General features: G+C 40.6%; 1 protein-coding gene across 3 annotated transcripts in view; it reads right to left on the bottom strand.

Annotated features, from left to right (window-relative positions):
* The window catches only part of Fbxo34 (F-box protein 34), an 80,506-nt gene extending 74,415 nt beyond the window's left edge, over positions 1–6,091 (bottom strand). For 2 of the 3 annotated variants that reach the window (XM_074067938.1, XM_074067937.1), the window contains exon 1: positions 5,931–6,091. The gene's annotated coding sequence lies outside the window, so the exon portion shown is untranslated. Of the gene's footprint in view, positions 1–5,475; positions 5,713–5,930 lie in introns of those variants that run through there. The other variant, XM_074067940.1, reaches the window with a different exon arrangement.
* Positions 6,092–16,620: the final 10,529 nt, after the last annotated feature.

Here is a 16,620-nt window from a genome sequence, read left to right on the forward strand (position 1 = left end):
CGGCCCTAAAGATCTTTGGACATGTCATCAGGGTTAGGCTTAATGAATAGAACCTGGCGTCTTTCTACCCACACTAATCTCCTTATCCAAAGTTCAACTGCCCACACCCTGGGTGCTCTCACTTCAACACAGTTTTTCATTCTTTATGACATGGGCAGGCTGAGATTTTTTTCAAATCTTTAGGTTCTCCTCTTTTGATTATAAATTCTGTTTTTCCTCACTTCTCATTTTTCAATAATCAGTCATTTACACCCTTGACACTTTGGTTAGGTATTTCTTCTGCCAAATATCTTATTTTACTGTTCATAACTTCTGTTTCCCATAAAGCACAGAGACAAAAGCATAATTCAGCCAAGTTACCTGCCACTTTACAAGGATTGCCTTTCCTTAGTTTCTAAGAAGAGGGTCCTCATTTCCATCTGAATTGTCATCAGAAGAGCCTTTGTGGTCCATATTTCTACCAACATTCTGTTCACTATAATCTCTAAGGTAACTGAGGCTTTCATCACAGCTCTCTTCTAGGCACTCACCATAACTGCCCTTCAGGTTCCTTTTACAGCAGTGCATCTCAAAACTATTCCAGCTTCTACCCATTCATTACCCAGTTCCAAAGCTGTCTCCACATTTTTAGCTATTTGTTACAGCAGCACCCTATCTCTAGGTATCATTCTCTTTGTTCATTAGAGCTGCAAAAACAAAATTCTACCTGGTAATTTATAAAGAAATTTACTGCTCAGTTCTGGAGGCTGGGAATGCAAAATCAATATGGTAGGAGACTTGTTATCATTCCTCATAGATGGTACATTCTTACTACTCCCTCAAGTCTCTTTCATAAAGGCACTAGAAAGAATTACAGATATATGAACTTGTTCAAACTAGAGGAATGGTATCCAAAAAATTTGTACATTTTACTATATAGAAATTTTACCTAAAAAATATTTTCCTTTTTTTTTTTTTTTTTTTGACAGTGGCTCTAACCACTTGAGCCACTCTGCCAACCCTTTTTTTGTGATGAGTTTTTTTCGAGATAGGGTCTCATGAACTACTTGCTCTGGCTTCAAACCACTAGGATTACAGGCATGAGCCACCAGCACTCAGCGGCTACAAATTTTGCTAACGGTAGGCAAGCTGAAGTTGAAGTATGCAGATGTAAAGTATACTTACATGGAAATACAACAAAAATTAAGACTAATGAATGGATAGAAGGATAAACAAGTGGTAAAATATAGCAAAATATTTTACAGAATATTCTAGAATTACAGAATCTAGGTGGTAGGCATCTAGATACTTGATGTACAAATACTTTTTTGTAATGATTAAAATTTTCAATATAAAACGTTAGGAAAAGAATGCAAGTCTAAAAAAAAAAAAAGAATGCAAGTCTAGAGATGAAATGGCTCATGTATTTCCCAAAAGGATTCACTTTAAAAGGAAAAGATACACACATGCCTGAGATCTGATTGTCCCTCTTCTACCTCTAATTTTAGACTGCCTACACAAACTACTTCTGGTCTTAAACACTTTTTCTTGCCTCAAATAAAGTGCTAGCTCACTAAGCTTCACTCATTCTAAAACAATCCAATCTGAGTCTACTTTCTTTGTCTGCCTTGGGCCATGATAATCTATTCCCTATTTTCACCTGAATTTCTAACACCCCCCACAACTAAACTTAAGATGAAAAATACATGGCCAATATGGCATGACATAAATGGTTCATCTTCTTGGCCTGATTCTAGCCTCTCCAACCCAATGCCATCTGTGAGAACAGGAAATTAATACAAAGGTAAGGGTTCTTGCACTAGACATTTCATCAGTGTGCCACAGGCCCTGGCACAAAGATTCTCAAGAAGTGTTTGCTGGATGAAGAAAACTTCTTCTTAATAATATGTTACAATCCACACTTATACAGTGCTTAGCTTCAGTTATACCTACACTGTGCTGAGGGTAGGAAATAGACAAAAGGTAGGTTTCTGAAGTTGAATACTCGAGAAGATCTAGAGTCTTTTCTGTGGATCAGCAACTAGAAGATGGAGTTGTAGATAAATGATTAAGTTATTTTAACTAACACTGAGAAACACCTTACTTACTACTACTGGCCTGGGTAATACACCAGATTTATCAGCTTCAAAATACCATAAGCATAAACTAGAGAGGAAAAGATAAAATGAGACAAAGAAAAGAACTGACAGGAATTCAATTTCCAAATGACCTAAATGCATTTGGAGCCAATCTGTTTTTTTCTGTTGCTGTTGCTTCCAAAGGACAGCAGATTAGGCACTTGCTGAATTTTGCTGTCACATGTGACCTAACAAGCAAGGCATTCATTATGCCATAGTAGCTTCCCCCAAGTATCTGGTTCTAAACAGCTGCAAATTTTGGAAAGTAACACTAAACGATGTCTCTCAAGATAACTATGTTGTCTCACCAATAAATATTAAAGCAAGATTAAAATCTACTGGACTATCAAAACTGGAGAAATTAAACTGGATGAACATAAACTAAGGTTAGAAAATAAAGTAGAAAATGTTTAGGAGATTTTAAATTCTGTATATTAAAAAAACTGACCCAATAAACATGTCTTAAAGAACTTCTAAAATATGGCATTCACTCTTTGTACCATTTGTCTTTATCCATTGGAAAGATGCCACATCACTGATGACTGTTTGATTTAGTCCCTTCAAATGCTAAAAGTGAATAAAATGACAAAATATCTTAAAATAAAATCAATCTCAAATTTCCATGAAACCATTTATAAGAAGTAAAAGCTGCTTCCTAGACCCAAAACTGCAAAGCGTGGGTGAAAAACATTCTGCCATATAAATGTTTCATAAGAGTTTTGGCTTGTTATACACTGGTACACATAAGCTGGCTTTTTTTATACCTGTTATTTTTCCTTAATCAGAATACACTAAGACATTTATTCTCCACCTATTAACTCATTTCCATAAGGAACAATAAAAGTTATAACTAAGCAAAACAGAAGGGGAAAATGCACTACAAAATAGCACCCACTTTATCATCAACTACAGATTTTTTTTTTAAGGGGGGGAGACTGAGGTTTGAACTCAAGTCTTCACACTTGCAAAGAAGACGCTTTACTACTTGAGCCATACCTCAGTTCATTTTGGAGATGGGTTTCAGGAATTACTTGCCCGAGGTTGGCCTCAAACCTCGATCCTTGAAATCTTAGCCTCCTGAGTAGTAAGGATTACAGGAGTAAGTCATGGGCACCTGACAACTATAGGTTTTTCAACACACATTTAGATTGAGTTCCCTCTCTTCTCATTTATATAGTACACCCAATTTACATAAAGCCATGTAGCCTGCTTCAGAATGTTACTAGTTGCTAAAGACTAGTGCAGGTCCCTTTTTGTACCTCCTTCAATTTCATTACCTAACACTTGTGACTTTTTTTTTTTTTTTAAGTGCTAGGGTTTGAACTCAAGGCACCCTGCTTGCTAGGCAGTGGGAATGCCTGAGCCAAGACTCTAGCCCCCGTTCTTTCATCTTAATGGACAGGCTGATTAACACACAAACATCTCACAATATCAGCGATTTTGTCTGCAGTTTGGGTTATTTTTATGGGACTGGAGTTTGAAGTCAGGGCTTCACACTTGCTAGGCAGATGCTCTACCATTTAAGCCATTCTGTCTTGTGTTGGGTATTTTCAAGGTACCGTCTCTCCAGAACCATTTGATCTGGCTGATTTCACACTGGGATCCTCCTGACTGCTGCCTTCTCAGTAGCTAGGTTTACAGGCATGAGCCATCATTAGTTTCATGTTAATTCAGGTATCTGATGTCTCCAAAGGCTCAACTTTTATCTTCAGAGCTTTCACTCAACATTGTTACCATACGTTTTAACTTCTTAAAGGGCAAAAAAAAGAGAAAAAAACAGCTTTCAGTAGTACACACAATCAATGGCTGTGGAATTCCCCAAGGTTGTGTTGAGGATCAAAGTAAAATTTATCACAAAGCTGTCTTGTGAATTATCAAATCCAATAGTAAGGAGCTGGAGACAGCTAAATTGTAGAGTGTGAGCTTCATCCACGAGCCCCTAGGTTCAATCCCTAGCAACCCCCTACCCCTCAAAAAAGAAAATCCAATAGTAATTAACATATCATTTTTGCTTTCATTTCCTGCATTAATGGGCATAATATCACTTCTATCTGCATGTTGATGCAAACTTCAGACATATTATTTTCCTAAAAATCTCTGAAGAACAAATGGAGGGAAGTGTTGCGAGGGGAAAAAAAAAAACCATACTATTACAAGTCAAGGTCACTGAGAAAGGATTGAGGACTTCTACCCAAGCTTCCTGTTGAAAACACTAATTTTAATTATGCTTCAATTTTAAGCCAGCTTACCTTGTGAACTACATTCTATTTACATGATTCTAAAAAAAGGAAGAAATGATGAAAGTACTGCCATACTGGAATACACGAAGAGGGTTAATATTGCAAGTGACTAGCTTCAGACCCAAGGTGCTTTGTTTCTGAAAGCTTCTGAAGAAAAACAGTGTTCATAAACAAATCTCTTGTTTAAAAAATTTTGCAATTTCGTATTTGAAAGCACTACTGACAAAATTTTAGTTACCTGCCCAGACAAGCATTCCTAGGATATGTGGATGTTATTATATTAAGTTAAAGCCCAACTTAGTAAGAAAGCAAGAAAAAAGCTTGCTTGCACCCTTGAAAACCTTCAATTATCCATAGTAATGCAGGGAATGGGCAGAGACAACCTAAATAAATTAAATCCCCAGGTAATTACGACTTAAGAAGAATGTTGGACCAATTCAAACTTACTCCTCTTCACAGTACAAAAACTTCATTTAAGATCCAGTCTCCCTACTCTTGGCCATTCCCTCACAAAACAAGCTAATAAGCAGATACCTGGACGAAAAAGTAAATCAAGCAAACTGAATAATCAGCACTCTAGCCGGTTCTATGTTTTCAGCAATTCCAATCACAAACCATCAAACTATGAATTTAGCACCCTGAAAGGCAATTACACTGAACACCCCAACCCCCCCTCTTAAAAAAAAACAAAAAACCCTCCTACTCAGAGATCTTTCTAAGCCAAATGCTTTTGATCCGTACTAACAAGGCTGGTTTGAAATAAACTTAAAGCACCTGACAACCATGGCATTAAAACTGTGAAACGCTGACAGCGAGCCACTTTCGATTCAAATCCGCCACGATTCCCGGCGTTCAAAGAAGGCTGAATTTCCTTCTTTTCCCCCCCGCTGGTCCTCCCAGCCCTGCGGAGCGCCACCGTCCCCGCTTGGGGCCTGCTATGACATCACGGCCCCTCTCGTGCAAACCCTGACGTCACGAACACGCGGACCCACACTATGACTTCATCGCCGACCAGGGCCGACCCGCACGGGACTCGCGCCAGCCTAGAAGTCTGGGAAGCCTCAGGGTCCCCGTCCCGCCCAGTCCCCGAGGAAGGTGAAGGACAAGCGCCAGCTCACCTGCGCGGGGCCAGGGAAGGACAGGGTGGCCGAGCCCAGGCGGCGGGCGCACCCGAGGCTACGCGACCCCTTCCTGAGTCCTACTTCCTCACCGGCCCGAGGAAGGGCGCCGGTCCGGTGCCAGCTCAAGGCCCCTCCGTGATCCCCCGGCCTCAGGGACCCGGGACCCCGCTCCCGCCCGCCGGCCCGCACGACCTCTGTTGTCCGCGGATGGCCCGGCGCCGGGCCGAGAGCGCCGGAGAGGGGGCGCGGGGCGCGGGGCGCGGGTCCCTGTCCAAAAGCGCCCCGCGCGCCCGGGACCCGCCGACGGGCCCCTGCCCCCACCCGCCGCGCGCCCCGCACCCCGGGAACGCCGACCGCGCCGGGAGGGGGCGGGGAGCGGCCACGGTGGCCGCCGCCGGCCGGGCCGCCCTGCCCTCGCGCCCGGCCCCACCCCGGCTCCGGCCCCGACCTACCTAAGCTCCTGCCCCGGCCGGGGCCTGGTCCTGGAGCTGCACCAGCCCGACGCGACGGCGGCGGCAGGCCTCCCTCTCTGCCCTCAGCTGAGGCAGACAGAGCGCTCGCTCCGAAACCCATTTGCTTGGCTGCAACGGCGTGACGTCACGCGCCGGCCCAATCGACGGTTGCCCGGGGGCGGGGCCTCGGAGCCGGGGAGGCGCGGCGCCCCCTGCCGGGCGCTGTGAACGCAGAGCGGGGAAGTGAAGAGAGCGGGGACCCGCGTGTGCCGGCCCCTGAGTGGTGGAGGGACAGCGTCTGAGCGCGACCCAAGGCAAGGAATCTCACCTCACCCCGAGGCTAGCCAGCGTGGTGGTGACGCCCGGTGCAGTCAACAAAACTGAGTGTACTGATACTCGTGGGAGGACGGGAAGCTGTAAAGGGAATGAGTTACCGCTAGGCATCCTAGCCCACTTTGGTCCTGATTCTGATGCTGCTAAGAGCTGGGAAGGCTGAACTTCAGAGTTTTAATTTGTAAAATGCATTGTGTCATTCTCTTCCAAGCGAACTGTGGCAAGTGTAGCTCCCAGAAAGTAGATAAACTTTGAGGTTTGACACTCTCAAACTGTTGGTCATAGAAGCCTACAGGTTTGTTAATGGTGAATATAAAATAGACTTTTAATACTTCAGAGGGCCAGTCTTTAAGTTTTTTTGATCATTGTTTCATTAACAACATTAACCACATAAGACAGTAAACAAAATGTCCACATTAGGACAACAAAGGAAAATCTTTCACCCTAACAGCCTAGCATATGGTATATTTCTCCCAGACCTTTTGCTCCATGTGTATTTATTTTATAATGTAATCATAGTGTACACAAAGTTTTGAATCCTGCTTTTAAACTTTTTAAGCATTTTTCCCATTTCTACATAAGCTTCATAACCACTTTTACAGCTGCAAAAATTTTACCTGAAGTCAACATGAAATTTACTACATCAATTCCCTATTCTTGAAGAGAACTTACTTCCTTTTTGCCATTATAAAGAAACTAGGGGGCTAGTGGTATAGCTCAGAGATAGAATGTGTGCTTAGTGTTGCAAAGGCCTTGAGTTTGTTGAGTCGCAACAAAGCAAGAGGGAAAAAAGAAAGGAAGAGTAACTCTGATGTTAGCTAGCCCATTTTTCAAAAGTAGTTTTGTCCAGTTATAAAACTACTCTTAACAGGGTGTCCTGATCCACTCCTGGAAGCTCCAGCACTTAGGAAGTGGAGACAGGAGACTCTCATGTTTGAGGCCAGCCAGGGCTATGTAGTGAGTTGCAGTGCAGCCTGAGCTACATTGCAAGATCCTGTCTCAAAATGAAAACGATCATAAAATATATATGTATGAAATATTAAGACCAAAAGATAAAATAAATAACCTCTGTACTTTCCCCCACCAAGAAATAACTAGTTAACATCTCCATCTAGGTTTTTATCTATTTTTTTAATAAAATTTGAGGAGGTGCCAAGCATGTGGTACAGGCGGGCAAGTTTAAGGCCAGCCTGGAGTACATAGTAAGACTATCTCAAAAAAAAAAAAAAATCGTATTGTGTTTACTTGAAACTTCTTTATATCATACTTGACTCACAGCTATAAAATTTCAGTGAGTCCTTCCAAATACTGTCCTCCTTAAATTTCTTTGTTTTTTTAGTGTAAAGTGGGAGAGTTTATTAAGCTAGAAAAGTATAAAGGGGGAGATAGAGCCCCCAGAGTTGGCAGGGGTCCCAAGAGAGGGTGCACCTGTCCTCAAATTTCTTGATTCATCTCATTTTTCCTTCTTACTGCCCTTATTTTACTGCACACACATCTCCCATGTGTATATTTAATACCTCCTGCTACATTACAAACTGCTGGAGAACAAGGATTGTATCCTATTGTTTACCAAAGGGACTTGTACCTCATGTTGCTTAAATGTTCAAAGAATAATCCTAACCATGTTCGCAATCTGCGCTTTTCTCATGATGGTAGATGAACACCATCTCCATTTTATGATAGGGTTTATTGTAGTTTGTTAATATTCAGCATTTATTGATTTATGATCAATAATGCAGACATGATACAATGTACATAACGTATTGTTTCATTTACAGTTAAGCATTTGGCCACTACAGGTATTGTAGAGTGAAGCATAGTAAAGTTTCCAGAGCCCTTCCCACGTCTTCACACTGTACCTGTGCCTTTCGTATGAGTCAGACATTGTAACCCCAAAGCACAACACAAATGCCATTAAACTGAAATAACAGTGGTTTACATGGAGAAAACCCATCGATGCCAAAAGTCCCATCTGAGTCCCTGTGGCTGTAGTGCAGTGTTTCTTATGCTATCTATGGTTAAAGACTAGGGATTTTGTTTTTAATATTTGATAACATTGTGAACTGATTATTTTGTCATAAAATGTAATAAAACTGAATAAAGCAACTATAAAAATGAAATTAATAAAAACCCAAATTGTTTATTATTAAACTCAATGCATAAAATTACCCTGTCAAATTGCTAGTAAAGTTTAGGGTTAAACTCTTAATTTCTGCTCTTGTCACAGACTAACCAGTGGGCCACACTGAACAGCACGGCTCTAAGACAAAGAACTAGAAGCAGTGAAACCATGTTAGCAAATCCCTCCCTTGATTTTTCTTTCTGCATTTGTGTAACAGGAATGATCCTTGGGAAACAAGGCCATGGGAGGCACAGGCCCTGTGATGGGCTCTCAGGAGGGAGCTCCCCAGGTGGGTATGGAGCCACAGTGAGGCCACAGAACTAACAGGAGCTGAAAGAGGGACAAAGAAAGATAGCAAAAATGGTCTAAATATGTACAGAATGCAAGCTTGGTTATTCCATCAATGATTAGAATGGAGTTGTCTATCAAACCTACAAACATGGTATTAAACTAAACCCAGGGCAGTGGCTTATCTTGTGTAGACCCCGTTTCTTCATTGTTCTTTGCTCAGAAAGAGGAAAAAAAAAAGAACCTACTACTTATTGCCTAATGAGCTTACTCCTATCTCCAAAGGAAAATCCCCCCTCTCATCATCTACCTCACCCCAAGATCTTTGTCCTCAGAAAACTCACTCCCCGCCTCCAGAGAAAGGAAAACAAGGGGCAGAGGGCAGGCTAGGCCCATTTTTATTGCAGAGCCTAGGCCTCTGAGTGTGATAATGCTTTCCTTGTCTACTTATTATGAAGATCAAGTAAGAAAAGGGAGTAAAAGTACTTTCAAAAATTTTATCTTGGCCAGGTATGGTAGCTTATGCCTTTCTTTAATCCCAGCACTCAGGAGGCCAAAGCACAAAGATCATGAGTTCAAGGCCAGCTTGGGCTATATAGTAAGACCTTGTCTGAAAAAATTAATATTGGGGTGGATTCTAATAACAACACAATGATCTCCAAGTCCCATCTTAATGTTTGACTTTTTGACAAGAGTTTTAAGTATAAGCAATAATCTTCATTCCTAATGTTCCCAAAACATTTAATATTTAAATATTAAATTGAATATTTAAAATATTTTGTCTACCTGAACTTGAATCCAGCACCACAGAACTCAATGAAAGCATTTTGTTAGCACAAGTCAGGCAATCTCTGTTCCATTGCAAGACCTTTGGGCATTCTCATTCCTCAGCCTGGAAGGTTTTTCTCTCCCCTTTCCTGTACCTGATTAATCCCCAACACTATCTTAGGCGTTGGCTAAAGGGACTCTTCAAAGCACCGGGAGAACCACAATTTGTATTTAGGAGGGGTCTAAAAGAGAGGGAAAGCTGAACCAGGAAATGTACTCACATTTGCCTAGATTTTACCTTCATTGGGGATGACATGGGAGACAGCTGAAGCCTCAGGTCAGAATTTCCCCAGCCATCCTATCTAGTCTTCCAAAATTGGGATCTTTCCCAAAACTGTTTGGTTCTTTCATATCACTACTTTCACTAGTTTTATTTACTATAACCTGTCACTCTTCGTGGTAGCTTGAAAAGATGGGGGCTTTTATTCATCACTGCATCCCAGTACCTAAAAAGTACTCAGTAAGTAACAGATATTTTGAAGTTGAATGATATAAAGTATGACAGAAGTTTTTTTGCAAGAACAATAGTGATCTATACTTAGACTCATCAGCTCGTGTTGCGGGCTAATCAGATACAAGACAGTTTGGGAAGGCAGATAGGGAAAGGTGAAGATCTTGCTCTAGAAGTCTTCCTTGTGAGAGTTTCTCCAGATGTTCCTTCCACAGCCAGTGAAGTAAGACCAAAAGAGATGACCCAGATAAGGCCATAGATCTTGGATCCTGGAGCCAATCGTGAAAATACCAGCTCTAAAACCAGGGCTTGGGGCTTCTTAAGGGGCCAAGAGCCCTAAGACATATGCCTAGGAAACAAAAAGCCAAAATAGCAACACTGCCTTAAGAACCAGAAGGAAAAATTCAGAAAGGGAGAATGTAATTATTATAGTAGAGAAGGAGTTAAAGCCGGCTTTATTCCAAGGACACAAATACACCAATCAAGAAGAAAGCATCTCACACACACACATCATCATCACCACCACCATTGTCCCTAAGCTCTTTGATACTTCAACCTGCTCTTACAATTGGAACTCCTTCCTGTGGCTCATCATAATCAGATATTCCTCTCTCTCCCTCCCTCCATTTTCCCCATCTCAGCTAAAATGTTCCCTCCTCATAGAGCCTTCCCTGATTATCCAAGCTGGTATTTCAGTCATGTTTTCCTTCATGGAACCCATGCCTGGCACGTAATAGACACTCAATACATATGTCGAATTAATGAAAATATTCATTCTTTTTCTCATTCAAAGACTTAATCCAGGACACAATGTTAATCCCCAGTGGATGACTAATAAAAAGAAGACTAGAAAGCCTTGTGCATTAGAATGAAGACCTGAGTAAAGACATTTAAGCCAGTTGCTGGTGGCTCACACCTGTAGCTACTCAGGAGGCAGAGATCAGGAGGATCTCAGTACAAAGCCAGCCCCAGCAAACAATTCATAAGACCTGATCTCTGGAAAAAAAAATCACGCAAAAGGCGGGGGAGGCACCTGCCTAGTATGCATGAGACCCTAAATTCAACCCCAGTTCCGCCAAAAAAAAAACCCAAAAACCTTGACCCAAAGGAGGAACATCTGAACCCTACAGAAACCAACTGACCAGCTTGTCATGACTTGGGATGCGGGGTCTTCAGCACAAATTACCCTTAATTAAGTTTTCTAAATCACCAACTCATGACAAGCATATTTAGATTAAGAAGGGGATGTCACTGCCTACTAGATGTCTATCAGCAATTTCCCCTTTTCATCTTTTTTTAAAATGTTCATCTTAGCTACCCTTTCTGGGCTTCAGGGGAGGTGGGACCAGAACCATTGGTGGCCCTAAGTCATCGGTTTTCAATGAGTTGATTGATTTTGCCTCCCAAGGAATATTCGGCAATGTCTAGAGAGTTTTTCAGTTGCCGCTACTTCAGGCGAAGCACTGTTGTCATCTGGAAGGGAATGAGCAGGGATGCTGCTCATTATCCTACCATGCATGGTCTCCTTACAACAAAGAATTATCCCACGCAAAAATGTCCATAATGCCAAGATTGAGAAACCCTGCCCTAAGGTAAACAGTGTGGTCCAATCTCCTTGTTAATGATTGGCTCCAGTAAGGGTATGTGAGGTAGTTTAGTCAATAAAACTCAGAAAGAAGTCTGTGATTTTGCTGGAAAAAGTGTTTTTCTTACCTTTAGAGGGAGACATTCTGGAGCAGGGGTTGTAGCTCAGTTAAGTGTTTGCCTAGCATGCATGAGGCCCTGGATTCGGGGGGGAAAAGAAAAAAGAGGCGTTCATTCCCTGTTGAAATATATTTCATACTTTTCTAGATATAATCCTATTTACCATCAATCACACACACACAAAGAGAGAGAAAAACAGAGAGAGGGAGAGACAGTGAGATGCAGAGAAAGGGAGATGGAGATGGAGAGACCCAGAGAGAAACTTGTAAGAGGAACCGGTTCCTTATCTGCTGCTCAATGTCTTTGATTGCATATTGTGGTGTCTGGAACCATGGCTGTTTGGAATCCTGAGACTCTAAGAGGAGTGAGCTGAAGAGATGTAACAGGAGTCAAAGCAGCAGGATAGGAGCTACCTGCATCCTGCTGACATCACTGAACTCTGAGCTAACCAATCCGTGAGCCTGATGACATAATGAATTCTGTTGCTATTTAAGTAATTCGTAGGGTTTTTAAATTTTTCATAGCTGAAAACATCCTGATCGATATATATTTTATGTTTTGTTTGATATGGTGATAGAAATTAAAATGGGGGAGACCCAGGCCTGCGCCTTTGGGAGTGAACTCTACAACTGTCCAGTAATAATTTTTTTTTCTTTTTTGTTTCCAGAATAATTTTGAATTAATGGTTCCAGAGGTTGGTAAAATCAGAGGAAAAGAAAAATCCTTTGCTTATTAACTCATATGATTGTGTCTGTAAGTAAATGAGCAAGAACCCATGTGATGTTTTGAAATCTTTAAGAACGTGACATTTCCCAGTAATTGAAATTGAATTCGAGGGAGCCTGCAGCGTTACATGAGACTAGCTGGTCTGCCCTCACTCTTCTTAAACTCTAGCACACCTACTTTATAGACACCAGCTACCGCAAAGGAGTTGCTGCCTGGCTAAAATAACCTAGTTATATGAGCTTGCTAAAATGGTCCGGGGAATAGATTTTGCTCAGAGTTGAGTTCTTTGGAAAAGCCAGGAACTTCTAATGCAGTTTTAGAGTTTGCTGACATTTTCTTACCAGGCATAATGAAGCTTTTAAAGTCAAGCCTTGCTTTCAGATACTAAATTCAAAAAGCACAGAGCTCAGATGTCAGCATTTTCTTACTCAAAAAAAAGGAAAAAGAAACATTATTGTATCAATTCATATTGAACCAGAATTCAGGTTGCCTTCAGATTTTTGCTTTGGAAATGTTTATGGTGCTTCCACTTTGTTTAGGGGGGTGGAGGGGGAGGTACTGGGACTTGAACTCGGACCTCATGCTTGCTAAGCAGGCACTCTATCACATAAGCCATTCTGCCAGCCCTAGCTTGTTTGGACTGCACCTCTATCTGTGCTCCATCTGTCACTCTCGCAGAAAATCCCACTGATGTTTCACACTTTGCCTCTTGCCTCTTCAGCCAGATGAAATCTGACAATAATACATATGCATATCATTAAAGAAAAGTAATCCTTACTTGAGAAGTGAAGGCAGGAGGGTTGCAAGTTCATGACCAGTCTGGGACTGGTGGAATGAATCAAGTGGTGAGCGCTTGCCTAGCAAGCTTGAGACCCTAAATTCAATCCCCGATCATAATTTTTTTAAATGTACAGAATAATGACCTCATAAACTTACTGCAGTTAAGGCATCTATTGCTCTCTGCTATGGTTTGGACATGGTTTGTCCTCAAAAGTTTCATGTATTGGCCACTTGACCCCCAGTGTAGCAATATTGAAAGGTGGTGGGATCCAATAAAATAAAGGAAAACAAAAGGAAACAAGGCAAGAGATAAGGCCTAATGGGAGGTGATTGGCTCATGACTGTCCCAAACAAGGAATTCTTGCTGTTCTCTCTGAGGGAGTTAGCTCTCACAGGAGTGGAATAGTTCTCAGAGAGTGACTTGTTATTAAAAGAATGACTGTATGCACCCAATGTCAACACGCCCAATTTCATCAAACATACCCTGAAAGACCTAAAAGCATATATAAACATCAACACAGTGCTTGTGGGAGACTTTAACATCCCATTATCATCAATAGATAGGTCATCCAACCAAAACTCAATAAAGAAATCCAAGATCCAAAATATGCAATAGATCAAATGGACCTACTTGATGTCTACAGAACATTTCATCCAACCTCTACACAATATACATTCCTCTCAGCAGCCCATGGAACCTTCTCCAAAATAGATCATATCCTAGGGCACAAAGCAAGTCTCAGCAAATATAAGAAAATAGAAATTATACCGTGCATACTATCTGATCACAATACAGTAAAAGTAGAACTCAACAACAAAAGTAAAGACAAAAAACATGCAAACAGCTGGAAACTAAATAACTCATTATTTAATGAAGAATGCATCATTGATGAAATAAAACAGGAAATTAAAAAGTTCCTGGAAGTCAATAAAAATGAAAACACAACCTACCGGAACCTATGGGACACAGCTAAGGCAGTCCTGAGAGGAAAGTTTATAGCCATGAGTGCATATATTAAAAAGACTGAAAGATCCCAAATCAATGACCTAATGATACATCTCAAACTCCTGGAGAAACAAGAACAAGCAAATCCCAAAACAAATAGAAGGAGAGAAATAATAAAAATAAGAGCTGAAATCAACGAAATAGAAACCAAAAAAACCATACAAAGAATTAATGAAACAAAAAGTTGGTTCTTTGAAAAAATAAACAAGATCAACAGACCCCTGGCAAACCTGACTAAAATGAGGAGAGAAAAAAACCCAAATTAGTAGAATCAGGAATGCAAAAGGGGAGATAACAACAAACACCATGGAAGTCCAGGAAATCATCAGAGACTACTTTGAGAACCTATATTCAAATAAATTTGAAAATCTTAAAGAAATGGACAGATTTCTAGATACATATGATCATCCAAAACTGAACCAAGAGGAAATTAATCACCTGAATAGACCTATAACACAAAATGAAATTGAAGCAGCAATCAAGAGTCTCCCCAAAAAGAAAAGTCCAGGACCTGATGGATTCTCTGCTGAATTCTATCAGACCTTTAAAGAAGAACTGATACCAACCCTCCTTAAACTGTTCCACGAAATAGAAAGGGAAGGAAAACTGCCAAACACATTTTATGAAGCCACTATTACACTTATCCCAAAACCAGGCAAAGACACCTCCAAAAAGGAGAACTATAGGCCAATCTCCTTAATGAACATTTACGCAAAAATCCTCAACAAAATAATGGCAAACCGAATTCAACAACACATCAAAAAGATTATTCACCATGACCAAGTAGGCTTCATCCCAGGGATACAGGGGTGGTTCAACATACGAAAATCAATAAATGTAATAAACCACATTAATAGAAGCAAAGACAAAAACCACTTGATCATCTCAATAGATGCAGAAAAAGCCTTTGATAAGATCCAACATCATTTCATGATAAAAGCTCTAAGAAAACTAGGAATAGAAGGAAAGTTCCTCAACATTATAAAAGCTATATATGACAAACCTACAGCCAGCATTATACTTAACAGAGAAAAACTGAAACAATTCCCTCTAAAATCAGGAACCAGACAAGGATGCCCACTATCTCCACTCCTATTCAACATAGGACTGGAATTCTTAGCCAGAGCAATTAGGCAAGAAGAAGGAATAAAAGGAATACAAACAGGTAAAGAAACTGTCAAAATATCCCTATTTGCAGACGACATGATCCTATACCTTAAAGACCCAAAAAACTCTACTCAGAAGCTTCTAGACATCATCAATAGCTATAGCAAGGTAGCAGGATATAAAATCAACATAGAAAAATCATTAGCATTTCTATACACTAACAATGAGCAAACTGAAAAAGAATATATGAAAACAATTCCATTTACAATAGCCTCAAAAAAATTCAAACACCTAGGTGTAAACCTAACAAAAGATGTGAAAGACCTCTACAAGGAAAACTACACACTTCTGAAGAAAGAGATTGAGGAAGACTATAGAAAGTGGAGAGCTCTCCCATGCTCATGGATTGGTAGAATCAACATAGTAAAAATGTCGATACTCCCCAAAGTAATCTACATGTTTAATGCAATTCCCATCAAAATTCCAATGACATCCATTAAAGAGATTGAAAAATCTACTGTTAAATTTATATGGAAACACAAGAGGCCACGAATAGCCAAGGCAACACTCAGTCAAAAGAACAATGCAGGAGGTATCACAATACCTGACTTCAAACTATATTACAAAGCAATAACAATAAAAACAGCATGGTACTGGCACAAAAACAGACATGAAGACCAGTGGAACAGAATAGAGGACCCACATATGAAGCCACACAACTATAACCAACTTGTCTTTGACAAAGGAGCTAAAAATATACGATGGAGAAATAGCAGCCTCTTCAACAAAAACTGCTGGGAAAACTGGTTAGCAGTCTGAAAAAAACTGAAACTACATCCATGTATATTACCCTATACCAAGATTAACTCAAAATGGATCAAGGATCTTAATATCAGACCACAAACTCTAAAGTTCATACAGGAAAGAGTAGGAGATACTCTGGAGTTAGTAGGTATCGGTAAGAAGTTTCTCAACGAAACCCCAGCAGCACAGCAACTAAGAGATAGCATAGATAAATGGGACCTCATAAAGCTAAAAAGCTTCTGTTCATCAAAAGAAATGGTCTCTAAACTGAAGAGAACACCCACAGAGTGGGAGAAAATATTTGCCAACTATACATCAGACAAAAGACTGATAACCAGAATATATAGGGAACTTAAAAAACTAAATTCTCCCAAAACTAATGAACCAATAAAGAAATGGGCACGTGAACTAAACAGAACTATCTCAAAAGAAGAAATTCAAATGGCCAAAAAACACATGAAACAATGCTCACCATCTCTAGCAATAAAGGAAATGCAAATTAAAAACACACTAATATTCCACCTCACCCCTGTTAGAATAG

The sequence above is a fragment of the Castor canadensis genome, chromosome 3 (assembly GCF_047511655.1).
Source record: "Castor canadensis chromosome 3, mCasCan1.hap1v2, whole genome shotgun sequence".
In the NCBI taxonomy this organism is placed as follows: domain Eukaryota; kingdom Metazoa; phylum Chordata; class Mammalia; order Rodentia; family Castoridae; genus Castor; species Castor canadensis.